The sequence below is a fragment of the Lithobates pipiens genome, unplaced genomic scaffold (assembly GCF_037356315.1).
Source record: "Lithobates pipiens isolate NorthernLeopardFrog02 unplaced genomic scaffold, aLitPip1_a1.2 Scaffold_23, whole genome shotgun sequence".
Taxonomy (NCBI): Eukaryota; Metazoa; Chordata; class Amphibia; order Anura; family Ranidae; genus Lithobates; species Lithobates pipiens.
The window spans coordinates 65,155,376-65,181,409 of NW_027507785.1; the positions used below are offsets into that span (position 1 = coordinate 65,155,376).

General features: G+C 46.7%; 1 protein-coding gene across 2 annotated transcripts in view; it reads left to right on the plus strand.

The window, feature by feature from the left end:
- Positions 1 to 14,445: 14,445 nt before the first annotated feature.
- The window catches only part of PRRT3 (proline rich transmembrane protein 3), a 113,288-nt gene continuing 101,699 nt past the window's right edge, over positions 14,446 to 26,034 (plus strand). The window contains exon 1 of one of the 2 annotated variants that reach the window (XM_077451771.1): positions 14,446 to 14,851. The gene's annotated coding sequence lies outside the window, so the exon portion shown is untranslated. The remainder of the gene's footprint in view (positions 14,852 to 26,034) is intronic. The other variant, XM_077451773.1, reaches the window with a different exon arrangement.

Genomic DNA, 26,034 nt, shown 5'->3' on the forward strand with positions numbered 1-26,034 from the left:
ATACAGCAATCAGTGCTATTTAAATGCACTGATTCCTGTGTAAATGACACTGGCAGTGAAGGAGTTAACCACTAGGGGGCAGTGTAGAGGATACGTGTGACGTTATGTGTTTTTTTTTTATTGTAGGGGGCGTGGCCTGGCATGTGACGTCACTGATCTTCTTTCCCTATAAAAGGGAAGAGACGATCGGTGACAGCCACAGTAGGAAGCACGGGGAGAGGTTTGTTTACACAGACCTCTCCTCGTTCTTCAGCTCTGTGACCCAATCGCGGGACACCAGCGGCGATCGGGCCCGCTGGTCCCATGGCCATGGTCACGGAGCTCAGGACCGGGTCGGGAGCGCGCTGCCGCTTTTTATTTTTTGCGATATAAACAAAAAAGAGCGACAATTTTGAAAATAAAAACAAGATTTTTTACTTTTTGCTATAATAAATATCCCCCAAAAAAACAAACAAATTTGTTCATCAGTTTAGGCCGATATTTATTCTTCTACATGCTTTTGATAAAAAAATTAGCAATAAGCGTATATTGATTGGTTTGGGCAGAAGTTATAGCGTCTACAAAATAGGGGATAGATTTGTGGCATTTTTATCATTCTTTTTTTTATACTAGCAATGGCGGTGATCAGCGATTTTTAGCGGGACTGCGACATTGTGGCGGGCAGATCGGACACTTTTGACACTTTTTTGGGACCACTGACATTTATACAGCGATCAGTGCTATAAAAATGCATTGATTACTGTGTAAATGTCACTGGCAGGGAAAGGGGGATAACACTAGGGGGGCGATCAAGGGGTTAAATTGCTCTCTGGAAAGTGTTTCTAACTGTGGTGGGGGGGAGGAGACTGACTGGAGGAGGAGAGAGATCGCGGTTCCTAATGACTAGAAACAGCAGATCTCTCTCTCCTCCCCTGTCAGAACGGGGATCTTTCTTTTTAGATTGACAGATCCCCGTTCTAGCTCTCTTTCCACTGGCGTCGGGTCCCCCCGCCGTGCAGTGGGCGCGCGTAGGGGCGGACTGACCATTCTGGCACTCGGGCACTGCCCTAGGGCCCCATGCCACTAAGGGGCCCCATTAGGGTTGCCAGCCTCAATAAAACCAGGGACAGTATGTAAAAATCTGTGTTTTTTTAAAAATCCCAAGATTATAGCTGCCCCGCCTCTCCAGTACCTTTTCAGTGTGTGTATGTGTATTCTGTGTGTGTATACTGTGTGTGTGTGTGTATATTGTGTGTCTGTGAGTGTGTATACTGTATGTGTGTATGTATACTGTGTGGCCCCATAATCTTCGATTGCCTGGGGGCCCCATAATCTTCTCCTATTGCCCGGGGGCCCCATAATCTTCTCCTATTGCCCGGGGGCCCCATGAGTTGTCAGTCCGCCCCTGGGCACGCGCACACGCCTGCTATGGCTCTTAAAGGAGCCAACATACACCTACACCCGTCCACCGATGACAGCCGAGACCCCATCACATTTCTGTTTAACAAGAAACTGTAAAAAGACGAAGAATCGGAATCACAGCGACTAATGCAAAGAATTTCCCATCAATGGATGCCGAGCCCAAAAAAAGTGCGCGCAGTGCGATTCTATCACCTGCTGTCCTGGCCCCTGAATCAGAACAATAAAATGATTTATTGATCAGGGTAATAATCAATCATATTACATCGCTGCTAAACCCAATCAGTAAATCTGTCAAAGCTGCTCTCTGGGCAGATATACACTCACCGGCCACTTTATTAGGTACACCTGTTCAATTGCTTGGTAACACAAATTGCTAATCAGCCATGGCTGGAGCTCAATGCAATTAGACATCTAGACGTGGTGAAGACGACTTGCTGAAGTTCAAACTGAGCATCAGAATGAGAAAGAAAGGGAATTTAAGGCTCAATTCACCTCTATGCATGTTGCCTTTGAGCGTTTTTGCAGTGCTTTTTGCGGTGCTTGACGCGCTTTTGGACACACGTTTTCCGCGTTTTGCGTTTTTTTTGTTTTTACACTGTGGTTGCTTAGCAACCAGCTATATACAGTGAAAAAAAAAAGAAAAAACGCAAATCGCAGCAAAATCACGGTAAAAACCTTGCGTTTTTGATGCAGGTCCATTGACTTCTATTACATGCAAAACGCTGCATTTTGCATGAAAGAAAGCCCCCGACCCTTTTCAAAAACGCACAGGCACAAAAATGCATTGATGTGAACATGTTCCATAGGAACCCCTGTTAAAAGATTTCCCTGCATTTCTGCAAAATGCATCAAAAAATGCGTTAGTGTGAATCAAGCCTAAGACCCCTTTCACTTTGTAGGCGCTATAAATATAAATCGCCTGCAAAGCTCCCTGAAACAGCCGCTGCTTTGTCTCCAAGGTTTTTAACCCTTTCTCAGCCGTTAAGCGCGGGGGGTAAAACCGGCCCGCTAGCGGCCGAATAGCGCCGTAAATCCGACGGTAAAGCGCCGCTAAAAATATCAGCGCTTTACCTCCTACACACCACCCGCCCCAGTGTGAAAGGGGCCTAAGTGACTTTGAACGAAGGAAGGTTGTTGAGCCAACAAGACAGGCTGCTCTAAATATTTCAAAAACTGCTGATCTACTTGGATTTTCACACACAGCCATCTTTCGGGTTTACAGGGAATGGTCTGAAAAAAGAGAAAATATCCAGTGAGCGGCAGTAGTGTGGAGGAAAATGCCTTATTGACGTCAAAGGAGAATGGACAGACTGGTTCAAGATGATAGAAAGGCAACAGTAACTCAAATAACCACTTGTTACATCCAATCTCTGAAGGCACAACACATCGAACCTTGAAGCAGATGGGCTACAGCAGCAGAAGACCACACCGGGTCCCACCCCTGTCAGCTAGGAACAGGAAACTGAGGCTACAGTTCGCACAGGATCACCAAAATTGGACAATAGAAGATTGGAAAATGTTGCCTGGTCTGATGAGTCTCGATTTCAGACGGTCGGGTCAGAATTTGGCGTAAACAACATAAAAGAATGGATCCATCCTGCCTTGTATCAACGGTTCAGGCTGGTGGTGGTGTAATGGTGTGGGGGATATTCTCTTGGCACACTTTGGGCGTGCTTTATACACCACGACCTACCTGAGTATTGTTGCTGACCATGTCCATCCCTTTGACTACAGTGTCCCCATCTTCTGATGGCTCCTTCCAGCAGGATAATGCCCCATGTCACAAAGCTCCAATCATCTCACCACTGGACAATGAGGTCCCTGTACTCCAATCCGCACTCACCACATCTCATCCAATAGAGCACCTTTGGGATGTGATGGAATGGGAGATTCACATCATGGATGTGCAGCCGACAAATCTGCAGCAACTGCCTGATGCCATCATGTCACTATGGACCAAAACCTCTGAGTAATGTTTCCAACACCTTGTTGAATCTATGCCACGAAGAATGATGGCAGTTCTGAAGGCAAAAGGGGGTCCAACCCGGTACTAGCAAGGTTTACCTAATAAAGTGAATGTAAAAGACAAAAGTGAATGCAGCTCTGCAATCATTACGGCTAGGTTCATACTGGTTCTGCTGTGACGTAATCCAATTTTCAGTGTTTCGCTTCCACTGGACGACCGGGATAAATCCTTTGTACTTACTCAGCCATTGGGGCCCATGAGACTAACTTCAGATTGGTACAGAAGCCCGACCTTTCTTCATCTGTCTGTGACTGATCTCTGCTGGCGTTGTCAGCAGAGTCAGGGTACCCTGATCCATCTGTGGTTGGCTTGCCCTCCTGTTTATATGTAGGCAGGTGCAATCTACTTTCTCCACTGCAGGTGGTGCTATCCGCAGCGGCACTATAGTTAGGAAGGCAGTCGGTAGGAACAGGGTTGCTCTATGGTCACCTGGGTCACTGGGGAAGCGGTCTGACTGGATGCTGCCGCCCCATGTGACCCAGGTGACCATCTTGGGTCAGGCAGAGCCTTTTTTAGGCCCTGGCTCCCAGATTTGGTGCGCTTTCGGCGAGTTGTCAGAGTAGGGACAGGTACCCCACCTGTGAGGGACAGTATTAGTAATAGGGAAAGGTTCCTGATGATTAGGGAAAGCGTAGGGTCACATCTCCTACAGACACCTCTCCGATTGGGTGTGAGACGGCCAGGCCGCATTCTGCTCCCTCTCTACAGACGCTGTCAGTCCGTCTGGAATCTGCTTCTTCACATTGTTGGAAAATGTGAGTGCACCTGGCTGGGTTGCCTGCCCACCAGGTTTGTTGTGCTGTATTACTTCAATACAAGTTTTACATTGCACCCTACACCCCACCTACATCCACTACTACTTCCTCCTTCCTCGGCTTCACGGCGGCATCGCTTCCCCTGCGTCTCCTCCTCTTAGGCGGCCAATAGAGTCGCCTCTCCTTTCGACCAATTGGGTGACGGTCTCAGGACCCGCTTCCTGATTGGATGGGAGGAGAATCAGGTAGATAATAGTGAATATTAATTTGCTATTGTCACACAAGTGGGTGTTCTCAGGGCGCAATGCTCTACGCCCCGAACCCACCCTTTTAGTAAGCCTATTAGAGCCTCTGGATCTAATCACATGCTTCTAAAAAGAAAAAAAACCCATTGAAATCCATGCGTCTGGTGCCCTACATGTAGATTAGGGGGCCGAATGCATTGATTAGGGGGCAGTGCCCCTGCACCCTGCATTATGGGCCGCCACTGCTAGTGCGTGATCCTTCACTTCCAGGTCGGGGGCACACATGCCCGTGCCACCGGCAACCAGCTCCCACTGTGATTATACACTGCCTAATGATCGGCGGCTGCCGATGGACATCGAGTCTGAGAGCCAGAACGGCAATCTATGTAAACAAGGCAGATCGCCGGTCTGTCAGTAGGGAATGGATCCTGTATCTCTGCAAAATAGAAACATGGATCAATGCCTTCCCCTAGTAAAAGCACCTCACACAGTACACCAGTACTAGATAGGCACACATTTAACCCTTTGATCCCCCAATGATGTTAACCCCTTCCCAGCCAGTGTCAGTCGTACAGTGACAGTGTATATTGTTAGCACTGATCACTGTATTGGTGTCACTGGTCCCCAAAAAGTGTCAGTTAGTGTCCGATTTGTCCGCCACAATATCGAAGTCCCGCTATAAGTCATTGTTCACCGCCACTACTGGTAAAGAAAAATAAAAATCAATGTATTTATTTTACCAAAAATATGTAGCAGAATACATATTGGCCTAAATTTATAAAGAAATTCGATTTTTAAAAACATTTTTTATTGGATATGTTTTAAAGTAGGTGTTTTTTGCTTTTTTGTTTCTTGCGCAAAAAATAAAAAAAGCAGAGGTGATCAAATACTACCAAATGAAATCTCTATTTGTGGGGGAAAAAAGTACATACATTTTATGTGGGTACAACGTCGCACGACCGCGCAATTGTCAGTTAAAATAATGCAGTGCTGTATTGCAAATAATGGCCCGGTCACAAAGGGGGGTCAATTTTACAGAGGTGGTTAAAGAACTCCATGAAAATGTTTTTTTTTATTTATTTTTTACACAAAGTCACACAAAGTGTGTGTGTGTGTGTGTGTGTGTGGGGGGGGGGGGGGTCACTGTGGTCACTAGACCCCCCCACAACAGAGTCTATCTTTATCTCAGAGTCTGCAGGACACTCCCTTACAGTGCAAGGAGGAACTCTGCAGTCCCTGATGTAATGGGGAATGCTGCGAACCTAGATGTAAAGGGGAACTCTGCGGACTCTGATGTAAAGGGGAATGCTGTGGACTCTGATGTAAAGGGGAACGCTGCAGACTCTGATGTAATAGGGAATGCTGCAGACTCTGATGTAAAGGGGAACGCTGTGGGCCCTGATGTAAGGGGGAACTCTATGAACGCTGATGTAAAGGTGAACGGTGTGAACCCTGATGTAATGGGGAACTCTGCGGACTCTGATGTATGGGGGGCTCTGGTGACCAGAGACCACCTTACATCCTCTAACCCTTCCCCAGTCTATCCAAAACTTAAACCATTTGTGTGGACATGCAGTTTAAAATAAAGTCTGGTGATCCTACAATGATGATCCTTTTACAGACACTTCCTGTTATGTGGTGACAACTGTCTCCCAATTGTGCTTCTGCATTGTCACCCTGTCATAAAGCCCCCCCCCCCCCCCCCCCCCATCAGATTTTCCCTTTACATCAGAGTTTGCAGGATTCCCCCTTACAGTCCAAGGAGGAACTCTGCAGACCCTGATGTAAAGGGGAACTCTGTGGACTCTGATGTAAGGGGGGACTCTGCAGACCCTGATCTAAGGGGGAACTCTTCCGACTCTGATGTGAGAGGGAACTCTGTGGACTTTAATTTTAAGGGGAAACTCTGTGGACTTTAATGTAAGGGGGAACTCTGAGGACTCTGATGTAAGGGGGAATTCTGCGGACTTTAATGTATGGGGGAACTCTGCTGACCCTGATGTAAGGGGGGGAACGCTGCAGACTCTGATGTAAGGGGGAACTCTGCGGACTCTAATGTAAAGGGGAACACTGTGGACCCCGATGTAAGGGGGAACTCTGCAGACCCTGATTTAAGGGGGAACTTTGCAGACCCTGATTTAAGGGGGAACTCTGTGGACTCTGATGTAAGGGGGGAACGCTGCAGACTCTTATGTAAGGGGGGAACTCTGCGGACTCTGATGTAAAAGGGAACTCTGTGGACTCTGATGTAGGCGAGGGCTCTGGTGACCAGAGACCACCTTACATCCTCTAACTCTTTATCCAAAACTCAAACATTTTGTTTGGACATGCACTTTAATATAAAGACTGGTGAGCCTTCAATGACGATCCTTTTTCAGGCACTTCCTGTTATGCGGTGACAACTGTCTCCCATTTGTCACCCTGTCACATGTGCCCCCTAGTGGTGATCACAAACAGCTGTGTCTACCCACACTGCACAGGCACCATTGTCATTATCGAGATACTGGTCCAGAGCACTGATGTGTAGCAGATGCTGGAGCGAGTGCATGTAGACAGGAAGTGGCTGCAATGAGGCTGCAGGAGATCAGCAGCACTGAGATACAGGATGGAACAGGATACCCAGGGCTTTAGCTAATTTAATGTCATCCAGTTTGGGTTTAGATCTACTGTGACAGCAGGAAGCACATGTCATAACAATGCAGCGTGCCGTCCTGAAGAGCAGCCTGTGTGTGCACACCCTTCCAGGTCATGGAGCGCGTCGCTGGTGCTTATCGCCTGTCAGGCTGCACCCCACGTGGCCGCACTCTAATCCCAGCACGGTCAGGCCGGCTCACACCGCGGCTGGCCGATGACTTCATTCAATTAGAAGCCTCATTATCCGATGGACAGCAGAGCTCCCTGCTGTGTACATGACACGGGACTGCCGTGTGGATGAGAGGCGAGATCCCGGGGATCCGACAAGCCACGCCGCACGTGGCCGCAGGTGAGAGACGCCTCCCTAGTTCCCGAAAAAATCTGTTTCACTTTATTCAGTCATATCAGCATAAAAGAGCGTCTGGGGAGATGTTAGATGTCACCTTTTTCATCTATGAGAGAAAAATGACAGCTGGAGCAGCACAGACAATTCTTTTTTATTCCAGTTATTATTGGTGATTTGCTGTTTGCCTTTAGCACTCTGTTTGTGGCAAAAAAATCTATTTTATTTTTTAAATTTAAAGTGATTATAAATCCTTCCATATACCCAGGGAAGTGACTGGCCTCAGTCAAATCCTCCTACATACGTTGTACCTGTTTATCTGCAGTCTTCTCTTCTCTACATCTCTTTCAAAGTCTGTGCTTTATAAAGCTTGTCTGAGCTGTCAGAAAATAGGGGTGGGGGGAGCTGAAGTTACAGTGAAGAGAACTCTGAGAGCTGATTGGAGGGAAGAGACACACCCCACTTTGCACAGCACACAGGGACAGAGAGCTGACACCGCCCACTGCTCTACCGACACCGTACACTGTTCTACTAACACCGCCCATTGCTCTACTGACACCGCCCACTGCTCTACTGACACCGCCCACTGCTCTACTGACACCGCCCACTGCTCTACTGACACCGCCCACGGCTCTACTGACACCATCCTCGGCTCTACTGACACCGCCCACTGCTCTACTAACACCGCCTACTGCTCTACTGACACCGCCCACTGCTCTACTAACACCGCCTACTGTTCTACTGACACCGCCCACTGCTCTACTGACACCGCCCACTGTTCTACTAACACCGCCCACTGCTCTACTGACACCGCCCACGGCTCTACTGACACCATACTCTGTTCTACTGACACCGCCCACTGCTCTACTGACACCGCCCACTGTTCTATTAACACCGCCCACTGCTCTACTGACACCGCCCACTGCTCTACTAACACCGCCTACTGTTCTACTGACACCGCCCACTGCTCTACTGACACCGCCCACTGTTCTACTAACATCGCCCACTGCTCTACTGACACCGCCCACTGCTCTACTGACACCGCCCACTGCTCTACTGACACCGCCCACTGCTCTACTGACACCATCCTCTGCTCTACCGACACCACCCACTGCTCTACTGACACCGCCCACTGGTCTACTGACTCCGCCCACTGCTCTATTAACACCATCCTCTGCTCTACTAACACCGCCCACTGCTCTACTGACACCACCCACTGCTGTACTGACACCGCCTACTGCTCTACTAACAACATCCTCTGCTCTACTGACACCGCCCACTGCTCTACTAACACCATCCTCTGCTCTACTGACACCGCCCACTGCTGTACTGACACCGTCCACTGCTGTACTGACACCGTCCACTGCCCTACTGACACTGCTCACTGCTCTACTGACACCATCCACTGCCGTACTGACACAGTCCACTGCCCTACTGACACCGCCCACTGCCATACTGACACAGCTCACTGCTCTACTGACACCCTCGGTATTTATACACACGCACACACGTGTTTGAGCTTTGCGGTGCACACGCTAATTCAATAGGCTGCACACACTTATGGACTTTTTATTTAAAAAATTGATATGTGACAGTCTCAGGGGAATTACAGCCATCATGAATAATCCCCCTATTCTGCCTAATATGTTATTTCCTATGATCATCAGCTCCATCTAGTGGCCATAATGTGGTATTCTTCTTCTGAAATAGTATCTCTACCAGGAAAATACTGCATTGTGGCCACTAGATGGCGCTGACAATCATAGGACATAAACATATTACAGGTATTATTGGCGATGGCTGTTCAAATGCTTAAGACTTAAGTGCTCAAATATTTTTAAAATGATTGTTTGCTCAAAACAAGACAACATAGAACGCCGCAAGGGCGCCGGGGACTTTGGTCTGGTGCTGTTATTAGACTTTTTAGCAATAAAACTTTGACAGGGGCTCTAATCCCTCACCGCTCAATCCAATAACAAATAAGAAAAATAGTTTTGTCTAGAGATGCACTTTGGTAGAACATGGGCAGGTTTTACAGGCTGTTGTGTCCCCCTCCCCTCCCCCACAATGATTAATCAGCCCCCTCTATATAATAATGGGGTCTCTGGAATTCCAAGCAGCAGAAAATGCCGTAAAATCCTCCGCGGTCTGGCAGCATGCGGCGCGGTGACTGTATGAAGAGGCACAGCTGCACAAACTGTGACACCGCATTACTCACCCTGTGCATGACTTCTAATGGCAGATGCAGAGAGAATGTGACCGACAAGAAAAGACCTTTTTTATGACAATTCCTCCAAGAATCCAGGAAGGGAATGTCTCCCTGTGTGTACACAGCCCTCTATAAGTGGGATTTTATGGGGCTCCTTACTTACCCCCTCCTACCCTCAAAAATCAGGACTCCCCATGCAATAAATCACCGCAAGTGAAGTGGACCTAACATCAGTTATATTATTTCATGAGAAGCGCAAGCATGCTAAGATCACCGTACTCCTCCTGCTGGCTCAGAGATCGTGAAAAATCCTGGTGTCTGTGCAGTTCCTGGCTGCGTTCACAAATGTCAGACACAGATCAGCCCCTGCTGCAGCCTTGCTGCAAGGTTACAATGTACAGTCCGATCACTGGGGGGGAGAGGAGACTGAGGAAATGCTTCCTCCTGCCTGCAGCAGACTGATGAGATCGTCTCAGCCAAGGCCAGTGGTTGTCAACTTATGAGCTTAAGGGGTCTCAAGTGTGGCCCCTGACATCGCCCCAAAGGGCCGCACAATGTTCCAATCCATGTAATGCTTGAGAGGAATGTCAGAAACTGCAGACCTGATGGAGGAAATGAGGGTCAGAGAGTGGGGACAGGCAGGGCTGGTGCAATGATTTTTGACACCCTAGGCCAGTGATGGCGAACCTTGGCACCCCAGATGTTTTGGAACTACATTTCCCATGATGCTCCACTACACTGCAGAGTGCATGAGAATCATGGGAAATGTAGTTCCAAAACATCTGGGGTGCCAAGGTTCACCATCACTGCCCTAGGCGAAACCTCATTTTGCCACCCCCCTTGGCTTCATCCCTGACTCCACCCCCTTTGCCCTGCCCATGTATACCCCAGCTTTTTAACGAAGCACCCATCAAACGCAGCCCACCAGCTCCTATCAAATGCTGCCGACCAGTGCCCATCAATGCAGCCTACCAGCGCCCATCAGTGCAGCCTACTATTGCTCATCAATGCAGCCTACCAGTGCCCATCAATGCAGCCTACCAGCGCCCATCAGTGCAGCCTACTATTGCTCATCAATGCAGCCTACCAGTGCTCATCAGTGCAGCCTACCAGCGCCTATCAATGCAGCCTACTATTGCTCATCAATGCAGCCTACCAGTGCTCATCAATGCAGCCAACCAGTGCCCATCAATGCTGCCGACCAGTGCCCATCAATGCAGCCTACCAGCACTCATCAATGCAGCCTACCAGTGCCCATCAATACAGCCTACCAGTGCCCATCAATGCAGCTGACCAGTGCCCATCAATGCAGCCGACCAGCGCTCATCAATGCAGCCGACCAGTGCCCATCAATGCAGCCAACCAGTGCCCATCAATGCAGCCTACCAGCACTCATCAATGCAGCCAACCAGTGCCCATCAATGCAGCCTACCAGTGCCCATCAATACAGCCTACCAGTGCCCATCAATGCAGCCGTCCAGCCCCCATCAATGCAGCCAACCAGTGCCCATCAATGCAGCCGACCAGCGCTCATCAATGCAACCTACCAGTGCCCATCAATGCAGCCGACCAGTGCAGGCAAATTCACCGTGATTCTGCCCGCAATCCCAAATCGTTGCAAAACGCAGGACGTGCTTGCGATACTAGTTACTTTCAATGGCACCCAAATCGTGGCACGATTTTGCCACGATTGTTGCCCGACGAAGCGCAGTAAAATCACGGAGACAGAATCGCCGGATGTCCGTCGCCCAAAAATCAATTCAGGATCACAGGCAGAATTGCGGCGATTTCGCCCACAATCCGGAACGCCATGGTGTGAATGGAACCTAAATGTATTCCCTAATAACATACCTCCCAACTTTCTAGGGATAGGAACGAGGGACACCTATTGGCAAAAGTATGCAGGCATAGGACACACCCCCTGCCACGCCCCCTTAAAAGGAGAATTGTACAAAAAATGTTTGGTTACACCCACAAGCGTTTTTTTTACCACTACTATTCCTTTATATTGCCCTTTGTAATTTACAAATGCAGCAATTTAGAAATCAGATGAAAGGTTTAGCACTGGGAAATATTTATTGACAGATAAAAAGTGCATTTTATATACATCTGTAAAGATCAGACCAAAATGAGCAGGAAGGAGGGACAGAGGGACTTTGTTCCAAATTTAGGGACATTCCCTCGAAGTCAGGGACAGTTGGGAGCTATGCCTAATACCCACAAAGGATATAAATCCTCTTTGTGTGCACAAAAACCTCTTTGCAAACCCAGATATTACCTTGTAAAAGTAGCAGCAATCTCACAACTGCACTGTACATTCCCGGTGCAGAGAGCAGAGCTGTGGGAGGGGCCCAGCAGGCTCCACCCACTACAGGCTGCCTGCAAGAAAACAACAGGAGGGGGGCGGAGACAAGACCAGTCACCTTGCAGAAGGACAGAGAGCAGCAGTGAGTGGTCTTTATTATAGGAAGTCAAGTTACTGCACAGATGTGGAAGAAATACACAAAGCTCACCAAGATCCAGGGAACAATAGGGCCGGTTCACACCACAAAAACGCACTCCAGATCCGCTCCGGATGCGTTTCTGCATGCGCGTTTTTAATGCATTTTTATGTGTTTCCGGATACATTCCAGACGCAATTTTTTTTTCAGGAACTGGGAAGCCCTTGAACTGACCGCACTGGTGTGTGAACTATGCCATTGGAAACCATATAACCTACTTTCCATGCGTTTTTTGATGCAGAAATACTGGACTGCATGTGGTGTGAACTGGCCCTTAGACAATATTGACAAAGGGTCTGTTCACACCATAAAAACGCAGTCCGGACGCATTCCAGATGCTTTTTCGCATGTGCGTTTTTGGTGCATTTTAGATGCAGTCCAGTGCATCCCCCCTTCTTTTAAATAAGGACCAGTTCACACCACATGCAGCCCAGTGCGTTTTTGTTCTGCATCAAAAACGCATGGGAAGTATCTTATATGGTTTCCAATGGCATAGTTCACAGCAGTGCAGTCAGTTCCAGAAAAAAAGTAGAACATATGGAGCATATTTCCTGCACTGGAGTGTACTGGAACTCTGTAAAACGCATCAAAAACGCACTCGAACGCACCAAAAACATATTAGAACACACATTTCCCTATTTAAGGTTAAGAAAAAAGAGGAGTGAGCACTGGACTGCATCAAAAATGCACCAAATGCACATCAAAAACGCACTGAAACGCATCAAAAACGCGTCACCAAATCACATGCAGAAAGCATCTGGAATGCATCCGCACTGCGTTTCTATGTTGTGAACTGGCCCTAAAACGCATCAAAAACACGTCACCAAATCACATGCAGAAAGCATCTGGAATGCATCCGCACTGCATTTCTATGTTGTGAACTGGCCCTAAAACGCATCAAAAACACACTGAAACGCCTAAGGGCCAGTTCACACCACATGCAGTCCAGTGCGGGGTTTTTTTTCTGCATCAAAAATGCATGGAAAGTAGGTTATGTGGTTTTGAATGGCATAGTTCACACACCAGCGTTTGCAGTTCCAGAAAAAAGAAAGTAGAACATGTTGCATATTTCCTGCACTGGACTGTACTGGAACGTTGTAAAACGCATCAAAAATGCACCTAAATGCACCAGAAAATGTGCTGGAACACACATGTCCTTATTAAAGGTTAAGAAAAAATAGGGGGGGGGGGTGCACTGGACTGTATCAAAAATGCACTGGAACGCATCAAAACTGCACATGCAGAAAAGCATCTGGGACGCATCCGGACTGTTTCTATGGTCGTAAACTGGCCCTAAAAAATGCATCAAAAATGCACTGGAACGCATCAAAACTGCACATGCAGAAAAGCATTTGGAACGCATCCGGACTGTTTCTATGGTGTAAACTGGACATAAAAAAATGCATCAAAAACGCACTGGAACCTAGTATAGTAAAAAAAAAAAAAATAGGAAAAAGAGAACAAAAAACACCCGGAATGTATCAAAAACGCTTTAAAAACGTGCATGCAGAAACGCATCCGGAACGGATCTGAAGTGTGTTATTGTGGTGTGAACTGGCCCTAAGGACATGTGTGTTCCTGTGCGTTTTTTTTTTTTTTTTTTTGGTGTGTTTAGGTGCGTTCTATGGTGTAAACTGGCCCTAAAAAATGCATCAAAAATGCACTGGAACGCATTAAAACTGCACATGCAGAAAAGCATTTGGAACACATCCGGACTGCATTTATATGGTGTAAACTGTGCCTAAAAAATGCATCAAAAAAGCACTGGACCCTAGTATAGTAAAAAAAACAAGGAAAAAGATAACAAAAAGCACCCGGAATGCATCAAAAACGCTTTAAAAACGTGCATGCAGAAACGCATCCGGAACGGATCTGAAGTGTGTTTTTGTGGTGTGAACTGGCCCTAAGGACATGTTTGTTCCTGTGTGTTTTTTTTCAGTTTTTTTGATGTGTCTATGTGCGTTTTTGATGCGTTTTACAGTGTTGCAGTACAGTCCAGTGCAGGAAAAATGCAGCATGTTCTACTTTTTTTTCTCTGGAGCTGGAACGCCCCGGATCTGACCGCACTGGTGTGAACAATGCCATTAAAAACCATATAACCCACTTTCCATGCGTTTTAGATGCAGATAAAACAACGCACTGGACCGCATGTGGTGTGAAGTGGCCCTCGGATAATATTGACTTATCCTGAAGCTCAGTGAAGGGATCAGTGAGTGCCGGAGCCGCTGATCAAACAACAACAACAAGGCGATTTCTACATCGTCTCACTGAGTCCAACAACACTTGACAAAGGCGACATCGATGCGTTTTCTTTCCATGTGACCTATTTGTCACACACAACAAAGGCAGAAGGAGACGCGGCCGCCGCTTGTCTCTCCATCGCAGGAAGAACTTTCCTGGAGTTCTTTTCCCTCTTCTTCCTGGCATAGAAATAGGAGAGGTTGGGAAGTGTGGAGAGGAGTCCGCCTGCTCGCTCTCTTCTCTTTTTTCCTCTTGGCTGGCTTGGATGTGGAGGTGTAGCCCTGAGCTTTATTACTCAGAGTCTTCAGATTACTGGAGTCACTGGGAGGGAGGGAAGGAGGCGCACACAACACACACTACCTGGAGCAGCGGGATTGCGATTCATTCATGCCTTGGCACCGGGGATAAGCATTGGGGCCCCTCTACATAGGACCCCGGGGCACAGACTCCTGAGTACGGGCAAGGAGCCCACACAACGCACTTCATTCCTCTAGAGGTAAGGCTGGACTGTCACCTCCAATGGCAGCATTTATTTCTGTCTTATAGACGATCAAATGAGAAGATGGATCGAAACGCAAAAATAAAAATGTCATATAATGGACGGGTTTCATAGATTGCTGCTTGCCAGTCCTTAGATGTGGTGGCTGCATTCATTTTCTTTTTTTCCCTTTAATTTCTCCTGGTGATCCTGCCAGTAACACACTTCCTGTCCTCGGGTGACAACGCTCACTCCCTGTACTGTATCTATAGAGAAGTGTGGTCACCTTCTTCTGATCTCCTGATTTGGACTATAAATATCCTAGAAGATTTTTTTTGTTCATGTATCGGAGCTTACAGGCTTTAGATGTGGTGGCTGCATTCCTTTTCTTTTTTTCTCTTTATTTTCACCTGGTGATCCTGCCAGTAACACACATCCTGTCCTCGGGTGACAACACTCACTCACCCTTCTGTATATAGAGAAGTGTGGTCACCCTCTTCTGCTCTCCTGATTTGGACTATAAATATCCTAGAACATTTTTGTTTTTATGTATCGGAGCTTAGCAGGCTTTAGATGTGGTGGCTGCATTCTTTTTCTTTTTTTTCCCTTTATTTACACCTGGTGATCCTGTCAGTAGCACACCTCCTGTCCTCGGGTGACAACGCTCACTCACTGTATGGTATCTATGGAGAAGTGTTGTCACCCTCTTCTGCTGATTTTATGTATCGGCGCTACCAGGCTTTAGATGTGGTGGCTGCATTCATTTTTTGTTTTTTCTCCTGGTGATCCTGTCACTAACACACTTCCTGTCCTCGGGTGACAACACTCACTCACCCTTCTGTATCTATGGAGAAATGTTGTCACCCTCTTTTACTCTCTTGATTTGGACCAGAAATACTCTAGATATTAGTTATTACTAATTTAGATATTACAAATCTTTTAGCTGTGGTGGTTGCTTTATTTTTCAGTTTTCATCTTTTACTTTCACCTGTGATCCTGCCAGTAACACACTTCCTGTCCTCGGGTGACAACACTCACTCACTGTACTGTATCTATAGAGAAGTGTTGTCACCTTCTTCTGATCTCCTGATTTGGACTATAAATATCCTAGAACTTTTTTTTTTTTTTTCTTATGTATCAGAGCTTACCAGGCTTTACATGTGGTGGCTGCATTCATTTTTTTCCTCTTTATTTTCACCTGGTGATCCTGTCACTAACACACTTCCTGTCCTCGGGTGACAACACTCACTCACCCTTCTGTATCTATGGAGAAACGTTGTCACCCTCTTTTACTCTGTTGATTTGGACCATAAATACTCTATAGCAGGGATATGCAATTAGCGGACCTCCAGCTGTTGCAAAACTCCCATCATGCCTCTGGGTGTCATGCTTGTGGCTGTCAGAGTCTTGCTGTGCCTCATGGGACTTGTAGTTCTGCAACAGCTTTAGGTCTGCTAATTGCATATCCCTGAGATTCTAGAACAATTTTATTTTATGTATTAGAGATTAACAATCTTTAGATGTGGTGGTTGCTTTATTTATTGTTCAGTTTTTATCTTTTACTTTCATCTGTTAATTTCTATTGGTGATCCTGCCAGTAACACACTTCCTGTCCTCAGGTGACAACGCTCACTCACTGTACTGTATCTATAGAGAAGTGTTGTCACCCACTTCTGATCTCCTGATTTGGACTATAAATATCCTAGAACTTTTTTTTTTTATGTATCAGAGTTTACCAGGCTTTAGATGTGGTGGCTGCATTCATTTTTTTTTTCCCTTTAATTTCTCCTGGTGATCCTGTCACTAACACACTTCCTGTCCTCGGGTGACAACACTCGCTCACCCTTCTGTATCTATGGAGAAATGTTGTCATCCTCTTTTACTCTCTTGATTTGGACCAGAAATACCCTAGAACAGTTTTTTTAAGTATTGGAGATTACCAATCTTTAGACGTTGCTTTATTTATTTTTCACTTTTTATCTTTTATTTTCACCTGTCATCCTTATAATTACACCTGGTGATCCTGCCAGTAACAACTTTCCTTCCTCGGGTGACAACGCTCACCCAATGTACTGTATCTATGGAGCAGTGTTGTCACCCTCGACTCCTGATTTGGACTAAAAAATTAGGCTGCTTTATTTTTTTATTTTTTCAGTAACGCACTTCCTGTCCTCGGGTGACAACGCACACTCACCCTTCTGTATATAGAGAAGTGTTGTCACCCTCTTCTGATCTCCTGATTTGGACTATAAATATCCCAGAACAATTTTTTTTTAATGTATCGGGGCTACCAGGCTTTAGATGTGGTGGCTGCATTCCTTTTATTTTTTTCCCTTTAATTTCACCTGATGATCCTGTCAGTAGCTTCCTGTCCGCGGGTGACAACGATCACTCACTGTACTGTATCTATAGAGAAGTGTTGTCACCTTCTTCTGATCTCCTGCTTTTATGTATCGGAGCTACCAGGCTTTAGATGTGGCTGCATTCATTTTTTATTTTAATTTTTTTTCTCTTTATTTTCACCTGGTGATCCTGCCAGTAACACACATCCTGTCCTCGGGTGACAACACTCACTCACCCTTCTGTATATAGAGAAGTGTTGTCACCCTCTTCTAATCTCCTGATTTGGACTATAAATATCCTAGAACTTTTTTTTTTTTATGTATCGGAGCTTAACAGGCTTTAGATGTGGTGCCTGCATTTATTTTCTTTTTCTTTTTAGGTGAACGTCCCATTTAGTGCTTTATTAATTTGTAGCCAGCTCGTCACACAGAGGTCACAGTACTCCCTCTGTCAATGCTTTCACCTGCTTTTCTCCCCAGAAGGACGGCTCCGTCTTTGTTTCCGGCGTCATTTAGGCTCAGCAGCTCCTTCCTAGACTGAGATGACAGCACAGAGATGTCACAATCCTGGTGTCTGTGTAGTTCATGATTGTGTATACAAATGTCTGACGCAGATCAGCCCCCTTACTGCAGCCTTCTACTTAGCGACAGAGTTACAATGCTGCAGTCTGATCTCTGGGGGGGGGGGGGGGAATTAAGGAAATGCTCCCTCCTGCCTGCAGCAGACTGGTGACATCATCTCAGTCTAGACAAAGTCACCGGAGTGGAGCTTAAAGCCTGATTTTTAATGGTAATGAAGGCGGTGTTCTGAAAACTGACACTGCTGATATATATTGTGACATGTCGGGAATTTCTGCCCGCAGATTTGTAGAGTTACTGAAAGTTTATTTTTATATAATTTATTATATTGCAGCTTACCAATTCTTAGATGTGGTGGCTGCATTCGTTTTTTTTTTTTAGGCTTTCTTTCTTCTATTTTCAGCTGGTGATCCAGCCAGCAAGTCTGTTGTTTTTCAGAAGCACAAGCTCTCCAGCAGTATTTATCGGGTTGCATGGATGAAACAAACCACTTACCACTGGCAGGGGTGCTTACAACGATCAGTTTTTATTTATTCATGCAAAATCTTTACCCCCAAAAGGGAAAAAAACAAAGAGTTTGCTGTAACTGATTATAAAGTGTGAGCTGGAGTTTGGCTTCAATTTGTTAGTGTATTTAAATCTGCTACTCCATCTAACACTCCCCTCCATCCAGGCTGCTGCCCAAAGGTGAGGGTGCTCCATTGTCCAGAGAGGAGACACTATAATACATGGGGTGTGTTACTGGTCTGATCACCAGGTGAAAACAGAGGGAGATAAAGCCTAAAAAAATAAAACGAATGCAGCCGCTACCTCTAATGATTGGTAAGCTGCAATATATTACATTTTTGGTTTTTGGTTTAATATCGCTTTAACAATATTTATTAGTGAATGTTCAGTGATCTCGCACCCTTGATATTTGGACCCACCTTGCAGAGTCATATATTGTATGGTACCTGGGTTGTCAGACAGGCAATAAATGGGAATGTGGAATGGGTGGGAATGTCACCTGTTTCTAAATAATTTAAATAATGGGACACTGCAACAAGAACAGTCCAAGAACAGAAACATGCTAATATGTGAGTTTTTAATGTTTCTGCCCACTGACACATGGGTTCCAAAACCACGGACGATCCATTGACACAAGAAAAGTGCTTAATTAGGAGCCCAGAATAGTGGTCCACTGACACCAAAAGAGCAGAATAGTGGCCCAGTTACACAAGGAGCCCAGAATAGTGGTCCCCGGACACAAGAAGAACAGAATAGTGGTTCTTTGACACAAGGAGATCAGAATAGTGGTCCTCGGACACAAGAAGAACAGAATAGTGGCCCAGTAACACAAGGAGAGCAGAATAGTGACCCACTGACACTAGGAGCCCAGAATCGTGGTCCTCTGACACAAGGAGCCCAGAATAGTGATCAACTGACACAAGCAGCTCAGAATAGTGGTCCATTGACACAAGGGGTCCAGAATAGTGGTCCACTGACTCAAGGAGCCCAGAATAGTGGTCTACTGATTCAAGGAGCCCAGAATAGTGCAACACTGACACAATGGGTCTAGAACAGTGGGCCGCTGGCACCAGGAATGCAGAATAGTGGTCCACTGACACCAAGAGCCCAGGATAGGGGTCCTCTGACACAAGGAGCTCAGAATAGTGGTCCATTGACACAAGGGGTCCAGAATAGTGGCTCACTGACACAAGGAGCCTAGAATAGTTCAACACTGACACAATGGGTCCAGAACAGTGGGCCGCTGACACCAGGAATCCAGAATAGTGGTCACTTACACCAAGAACCATTAGCCCAGATTAGTGGTCCTCTGACACAAGGAGAGAAGAATAGTGGGCCTCTGACAAAAGGAGCCACTAGAATAGTGGTCAACTGACACAAAGAGAGCAGAAAAAAGGTCCACTGACACAAGGAGCCCAAAATAGTAGTCCACATCAGTGGAACAAGGGGTTCAGAATAGTTGCCCACTGGCACAAGGGGTTCAGAATAGTGGTCCACTGGTACAAGGGGTTCAGAATAGTGGTCCACTGGTACAAGGGGTTCAGAATAGTTGTCCACTGACACAAGGGGTCCAGAATAGTAGTCCACTGACACAAGGGGTCCAGAATAGTAGTCCACTGACACAAGGAGCCCAGAATAATGGTCTACTGACACAAGGAGCCCAGAATAGTGGACTACTGACTCAAGGGGTCCAGAATAGTGGTACACAGACATAAGGAGCCCAGAACAGTGCACCACTGACACAGTGGGTCCACAATAGTGGTCCACTGACACAAGGGATCCAGGATAGTGGTCAACTGACAAAACTAGCCCAGAAAAGTAGTCCACTGACACAAGGAGCCCAGAACAGTGCAACACTGACACAATGGGTCCAGATTAGTGGTCCGCTAAAACCAGGAACCTAGAATAGTGGTCCTTTGACACAAGGAGTCCAGAAAAGTGGGCCATTGACACCAGGAATCCAGAATAGTGGGCCTCTGATAAAAGGAGTCCAGAATAGTGGTCAACTGACACAAGGAGAGCAGAATAGAGGTCCTCTGACATAAGAACCACAAAATAGTGGTCCTCTAACACATGGCGCCCGGAATAGTGGTCCAGGACACAAGGCATCCCAGAACAGTGCAACACTGACCCACGAGGTCCATAATAGTTATCCACTGACGCAAGATGGTCCCAGAACAATGGTCCAATGCCATAGGGGGTCTAGAACAGTGGTAACCTGATAAGGAGGGTTATTGTTAGACTTGGTGGGAGAGTTAGTGCTGGGTTTAGTGTTAGGTTAGGGGAAGGTAAGAGGTTACAGGGAAGGTTATTGTTGGAGATTCGGGGAGGGTTATTGTTGGGGTTCCTGGGATGTTGGAAACGTTAGGGTAGGGAGTGGGGGTCAGTTAGTGTCGGAGGGGGGGTTCAGGTTCATCATTTGAGAAAAAGTGCTAAATATGACCAACCCTGAGCCCCATCTGCTGAAACTTGATGTATCAACCTGAACTAGCGCAGATTGCAGTCCCAGAATAACAGAACTCCGACCTGGGAACCCCAGAACGACGAGACGCTGATAACGAAGATTCCGAAACAACACCCCAATACCTGGGATTGCAGAACAATCTTACACCCTCGTGTCTCCAAAGAACGATCGGGAATACAAAACAACAACATCGGTCATAAAACTGTGACAAATGTTACCCCAAAATAACTGCCAGATTGCAGTAGATTCACCCAACGTTCACCACACACACGTTACAATTTGATTGCACAATCTCCTTTATAGCCTCCAATAAGTAGGTAGCACAAGGGTTTGCCAGATTGGATGAAAAGTGATTGGATGGATGAGGTTTTGGTGAATCTAAAAAGGACTGTACAGAAATTGTACGGCCAGATTGCAATGTGTATGGGGAGTCTAAGAATAGACTTTATGTTCTTTTGATCTTTTATTTGCTCTCAAGTGACCTGTGACGTGTTCTGTGTGACACGTCGCTGTGTCTCCTAACCTGCCGATCAGGAATGTTGAGTACACCACATGTTATTGTTGATGTTGCAGACAGTATAGGTTACAGTGTATACACTGCAGCTCTGTCCAGGTGACACCGTATCCCTCCGATCTTTCGGGAAGATTGCTCGGTATCCTGCTTATCTGAAGGCTGCTCTGAAACGATCGTGGCTGCCCGTGTTTTCTGTTGCCAAGGCATTAAGAGCGCGATAAGATCATGTTACCGGATGTGAACAGAGCGCGGCCGTCTCCGCCGATGACTCTATACTCTTCCCTGGTCACCTTCCAGCAAACTATAATGTCATTAAACCCGTCCACCTTACTATTTCATGGCCGGGAGCTTCCAAGGGAACCTCTCACCACCGGGCCCATTCAAGTATCTGAGCATTAAGTCTTAAAGGGGGAGTCCGTGCACAAAAAGATAATTTAAATATGTTCCTTAATAGTCAGAAGGGATCTAAATCCACTTTGTGTGCACCAAACGTCTTTACCAAATCCAGATTTTACTATGTAAACGTAGCCGTGACATCATCACTGCGCTGTACATAGCCTGAGCAGAGCTGTGGGAGGGGCCCAGCAGGTTCCACCCACTGCTGAAAACGACAGGAGGGGGGCGGAGAAAAGACCAGTCGCTCTGCACATGGAGAGAGAGCAGCAGTGAGCGGTCTTTATTACAGGAAGTCTCACACTGGATTACTGCACAAATCTGGAAGAAATACACATGACTCTTAGATTTAGACAATATTCGCTTATGTCACGAGTTTTGTTTTAAATTATTATAAATTCTACAGACCTACCAAGGGTAGATTTATATTTTCACTTTTATTTAGGTTTTTGTCTAACTCCACTTAACCCGCATCCCACCACCTCCTGAATGCTCTTTAATCCTTTCACTGCCAGAGTCATTATTGCTTCTTTTTTTTTTTTCTCCGCACACATGTTTAAAGTGGCAGTGAACTCTGTTATACGAGTCTATAATAAGCCTTACCTATAGGGACTGCGAATATCTCCTCCCTTGTAGCTTTGCATTTCCTCATGCCGCCCCCCCCAGTAATCAGATTGCAACATTGTAGCTTTGCCTAGGCTCAGATGATGTCATCAGTCTGCTGCAGCCAGGAGGAAGCATTTCTTCAGGCTCCACCCCCCCCCCCCTTAATCTAGTAATCAGACTCTAAAATTGTAACTTTGCCTAGGTTCAGATGATGTCATCAGTCTGCTGCAGCCAGGAGGAAGCATTTCCTCATTCCCCCCCCCCCCCCCCCAGTAATCAGATTGCAACATTGTAGCTTTGCCTAGGCTCAGACGATGTCATCAGTCTACTGCAGCTAGGAGGAAGCATTTCCTCTTGCTCCCCCCCCCCCCTCACCCCAGTGATCAGACTGCAACATTGTAGCTTCACCTAGGCTCAGATGATTTTATCAGTCTGCTGCAGCCAGAAGGAAGCATCCCCCCCCCCCCATCCCAGTAATCAGACTGCAACATTGTAGCTTAGCCTAGGCTCAGATGATGTCATCAGTCAGCTGCAGCCAGGAAGAAGCATTTCCTCATCCCCCCCCATCCCAGTAATCAGACTGCAACATTGTAGCTTAGCCTAGGCTCAGATGATGTCATCAGTCTGCTGCAGTCAGGAGGAAGCCTTTCCTCAGTCACAAAGTGAAAGGCTACAGCAGGGGGCTGAGCTGTACAAATGTGCTCTGGCTAGACTATAGCTTATCAACCAATTTGATTCCAGCCTGTCCCATCAATAAAGGTGATTGGGATGGTTTGCCCTTTTCATAGCCGGTGTTCTCCCCGAGGATTGTGGGAGATGCACCTGAACACCTGGAAATCCTGCCGCTGTGTATTTCTGACATGTTTATATACATTGGAGGCATGGCGTGTGAACAAGAACCCCCGCATGTGGGTTTAAACAACCCATGCAGTGTTCTGCTCCACATTCCATCAGCCGATGTGCCCGGGCCGGTCTGAACTTGATCTGACGGAAGGGCTGAAGTGGGGCCCACATGAAAGGCTTCACATGGAGAACATCAGAGGTGGCCGGTGGAGAAGAGCCGGGGGGCAGCCATGTGCCAGATCTGGTCATTGTGAGCGGAGGAGGGGATTGCCAAATGACCGTCATGGTCCTTTGTCATATAGGAAGCAAGCTCCCAGTGTTGTAGAATAGACTAGAGAGAGGGATTGTGCTGATTACATCCATACAGCTAATGCTGAGCAATCAGAAGGGAAAAATAAAACGTTTTTAGCAATTTTTGGTTTAAATCTACCACCCTGAAAACTAGGAGCTCTGGATACTGCTCCAGGGTACACCCTACTGATCACTACTCATGCTGATCACTACTCATACTGATCAATACTCATACTGATCACTACTCATGCTGATCACTACTCATGCTGATCACTACTCATGCTGATCACTACTCATGCTGATCACTACTCATACTGATCAATACTCATACTGATCAATACTCATACTGATCAATACTCATGCTGATCACTACTCATGCTGATCACTACTCATGCTGATCACTACTCATGCTGATCACTACTCATGCTGATCACTACTCATACTGATCAATACTCATGCTGATCACTACTCATGCTGATCACTACTCATGCTGATCAATACTCATGCTGATCACTACTCATGCTGATCACTACTCATGCTGATCACTACTCATGCTGATCAATACTCATAATACATTGTTACATTGTATCAGTAATCTGATGGATAACATATTCAGTGGCAATACAGTACTAGAAAGCAGCCCATAGATTATGCAATTTTCTTTCCTTCCACCACGGGTGCCGATTGCCCGATTCCCCCATCAACAATGACTGATTGACATTGAATCCCTCCTGCAGCTGCTCCCCACCGGCAGAACACAATGGTCACTGCTGGCAGCTATAGCTGCCGACAGTGGTTGCCTGCAAAAAATCAGATAGGCTGGTTGTACTGAAGTCGATCGATGGATCAGCTTCAGTACAACCAGCCTGCCCATAGATGGATCAAATCCCTGCTGAAGAGGCCGAGATTTGATCCATCTACAGCTGGCTTTAGGGTATATTTAGGGCCAGTCGACACCCGAGTGCAGTGCGGGAAACTTTTGTTCCGTACGCTTTTCCTGCACCACGTTCAAAATGCACTGCAGTTGCATTCTACAGAGGGTGTCAATGTTAACTTAAAGAGGAGGTAACCCTGATGGGTTTCTCCTGCAAAGTAAAAGTATAATGGGCTAGTATTCATTGCATACTAGCCCATTATGTTGCACTTACCTGCAAAGGAAGCCCCCAATGTCTCCGCTGGTGGCCGCGTCCATCTTCATGCACGCAGGAGACGCTGGTCATGGCACGAGTCCCTTAGAAACGGCGTGATCGTGCCCTTTCTTCAGTGCGCATGTGCCGGTGACATCAGAGCAAGCGTATATTGTAAATATCTCCTAAATCATGCAGGTTTAGGAGATATTTCCAGTACCCACAGGTAAGTCTTATTAAAAGCTTACCTGTAAGTAAAAGTGGTGTAGCTAGGTTTACAACCACTTTAATGATGCCTCAAATGCAGTGCGTTTGCCTGCACTGGATCGCATTGTACAGTAGTACCATGTAATCCGGTTTCTGTGTGTTTTATAACATAGCACATGCACTACTTTTGGTGCAATCCAATGCAATTTCAGCCCTTTGAAATGAATGGGCTGAAATCACAGTGCATGCAGATCACTTGTGAATTGCACAGGAAACGCACAACGTGTTCCTGTGCAATTCATGGTGTGAACCGGTGTCTTGTCTAATAACGTCCTCCATTGGATAGTGTCCGCTGCGTACTGCGCATGCGCCCTTTGATACTCACAACCCTATGTCCGCTTGGATGGTGGGGCTACCACCTCCACTCACGGCGCAGGCGCCGTTCAGCTTCGGAAATTTTCCGAAGCTTCGTCTGCTCCGTACTGCGCATGCGCAGTACGGGGCGGACACTATATGATGGCCGGACACTATACGGCAGAACACCGGCCCTTTGATATGCGTCTAATCTCCCTTTCCTTCAGACTCATCTGATCACAGATCGGAGTAAAGGACCAATCACAGCTGATTACAGATCGGGGTAAAGGGCCAATCCCAGCTGATCACAGATCAGGGTAAAGGGCCAATCACAGCTGATCAGATTGGTGTAAAGGACCAATCACAGCTGATCCCAGATTGGTGTAAAGAGCCAATCACAGCTGATCTCAGATTGGTGTAAAGAGCCAATCACAGCTGATCTTAGATTGGTGTAAAGGGCCAATCACAGCTGATCACAGATCGGGGTAAAGGTGAGAAGAAGAAAGCTGATAACCAGCTTGTGTTAAAGGGGTTGTAAATCCTCAAGGTTTTTCACCTTAATGTATTCTATTGACTCACACTGCTGTCAATCAAATCCAGGGACACCGGGGGCGGGGTCTGTGTCAATGGACGCAGCAGCAGGAGAAATCGGGAGCACCCCCGTACGAGTGCCCCCAGGGAATGCGGCTCACCATTGGGGTCACTCAAGAAGAGGAGGAGCCAGGAGCGCCACTGGGGGACCCCAGTAGAGGAGGATCGGGGCTACTCTGTGCAAAACCCTTGCACAGAGGAGGTAAGTATGACATGTTTGTTATTTTTTTTAAAAAACAATCCTTTACAATCACTTTAACCACTTACCGACCAGCGCACGACGATGTACGTCCTATTTTTGAAGAGGGATATCTTGGTAACGGGAGCAGCTGCTGCCACAACCGAGATATCCATCTCTTCAGGCGCTGGTCGTCTGTACCGGT